This window comes from Carlito syrichta, unplaced genomic scaffold, assembly GCF_000164805.1.
Source record: "Carlito syrichta isolate Samal-C Ts95f unplaced genomic scaffold, Tarsius_syrichta-2.0.1 Scaffold315315, whole genome shotgun sequence".
Classification (NCBI taxonomy): domain Eukaryota; kingdom Metazoa; phylum Chordata; class Mammalia; order Primates; family Tarsiidae; genus Carlito; species Carlito syrichta.
The window spans coordinates 220,424-223,082 of NW_007259411.1; positions in this window are offsets into that span (position 1 = coordinate 220,424).

Below are 2,659 nucleotides of genomic sequence, written 5' to 3' on the forward strand. Positions count from 1 at the left end.
TGTCTGCAAGGAAAAAAAAAAAAGAACGGAAAGCAATTTCTGGTCAGTTAGCTAAGATTAACTTTACAATACATACAGAAATTTTGTTTTGCATTCATCAACACTGTTCCTTGGACTTTTTTTTTTTTTTTAGTCAGAGTCTCACTCTGACTCCCAGGCTGGAGTGCAGTGGTATGCTCACAGCCACACCAGCATCAACCTGCTGGGCTTAGGTGATCCTTCCACCTCAACCTTCCAGGTAACCAGAACTAAAGGTGCATATACCATGCCCTGATAATTTTTTCTTATTGTAGAGAGAGGTCTCACCTAGTTGCCCAGCTGGGCTCGAACGCCAGGGCTTAGGCAATCCTCTCGCCTTGGCCACCCAAAGTGCTGGGATTACAGGCTGGAGCCACTGCACCTGGCCCATTCCTTGGACATTTTAAGAAGACCTGTGACACTTTCAGGCTGTCCCACAGATTGGTCAGCTGACTCTCTTTAAAAATCACTTTTGAAAGAGATTACAGAACAATGCACCATAGGTGTGGATAATTACTATGTACCATTGTCCTGCTTCTCCTAATATGAATGGCTTACATAACGATAGAACAATAACTAAAACCAAGATTTTAATAGTGATACAGTACTATTAACTAATTGCATACCTTAGTCACATTTCACTCATTTCCCACAAATTTTCTCCTTCTGCTTCAATCCAGTATCCCTCACTGGTTTTAGTCACTATCATTGTATTTCCTTCATCTCTTCTCATCTTTAATAGTTTCTTGTTCTTTCCTTGTCTTTCATGACACTGACATTTTGGAAGCATACTGGCCTGCAGGTTGGTAGAAAAGCCCTCAGTTTGGATTTTTCTGATGTTTCCTCATTATTAGATTGAAGTTATGCATTTTTGGCAAGTGTGTCACAGAAGTGATGGTCTACTAGTCTCCGTGTCTTGTATTAAGCTATTCCTGGTGTTGACATAACATATTCTGATACTATGATCTTAACTTTGATCACTTGGTTAAGGTACTGTCTGACAAATTCACTACCATAAAGTACTATGAATATTACGTACCATTTTCTCACTACAGAGTACTTCTTGGGGAGACACATATAAGCTCGTCATACTTTCATATTTGTTTCAGCCACGATTTTTAGTGTCCATTGTTGGTTTTAAAATGCCAATCAATAACTGTGAAAAATAAATTTACTAACTACAGGAAGTTACTAGTGTACAGTTCTTTTTGTCTTTAACCTTATGTATATGCTTAAAACACTAAATTCCAAAGTGGCTTCTTAGTTTTCTCTTCTCCACCCTCTTCAGTACAGTTAAATTATTCATTTGTAATACTGTTATGTTCATTGGCTATTGTTTGTGTTCTATTTTGGCATTTCTCACATCTTGGTATATTGGTTGATTTTAAGTATTTGTTTTTTGAGCCTGTGAAACATCAGGGTTCTACAAGTCAGAGTTTTTCTAAAAACTGAAGTCAGAAAAGTGTCAGTTTTCCTTCAACTTACCCCATTCCTGCTCTCTTGCTGTTCTTTCACTTCATTTCCACCCATTCTCTATAACTGCTCAATCTTGTTAGTTTCTGACTTACCTTTCTTGGAGTTTCTTTCCATAAATGAGCAGGCGCATTTATATTTTCTTATTCATGTGTTCTACCATGAAGATCACATCGTATAGAAATATGGGAGTCCCCCATATCAGTTTATAGAAAACTTTCTCAATTCTTTTGGCAGGTGTCTACACCATTATGTGGACATACCTCCATTGATTTAACCACTCTTTTATGTATGGATGGGTATTTAGAATTTTTCCAATAATTTGCAATTACAAATAATGCTGCAAACAATAACTCCCCTAACCTTGGGCATGTGTATTTTTATGTTGTTGTGGGAGTAACTTCACAATAGATTCCTACAAGTGAGATTGTTGAATCAAATGTAAGAATGTATTATTTTATCAGACATTGCCAAATTCCTTTCGAGAGGGATATTCCAGATTGTGCTTCCCCCAGGTTATCTTGTATCTGACTTTCTGGAAAATAGAATTTTTTCTGGATGTCTCATATCTTTTGATTTAATTACAAAATCTCCTATGGAAGCTTTTCATGTCCACATCAATCATTAGAATGAACAAATCTTTGCTCTCTTAGCTTATGTATAATGTAATAAAGAACCTTCACCTGAGCAGTGTTTTGCTGAGCATATCGCTATACTTTAATATATAGCATTCTACTTAGTCCTGGTCCTGGTTCTTCCAAGTCCCGTTGTGGGCAGAGTGTGGTCAGGCTGTGTGACTCAGATTACCTTTTGGCTGCCCCCTCATACTGGACGGGAAGCCCTCTGAGCTACCAAGGCCATCCTGCCAGCCACTCACTGACGCCTCCTGTTTCTGAGCATCAGCATTCGCATACTATTCACAGAAGCCTGATATCTCTAACCTGACACTGTGTCTCTTGATTTTTTTTTACTCAATTGTGATAGCAGATTTTGAACTTTGAGGTTTAAGATTGATTCTTCAGTACCTCTACATTATATCAGTTTGCATATTGTTTTGAATTATCTCAGATAATGAAACCTCACCAGAAATCATTTTCTGAAAACACATAGCTTGCTTTTTGGTCAGAACTCAGCAGTAAATAGAGTAGTATACACGCAATCACAGACA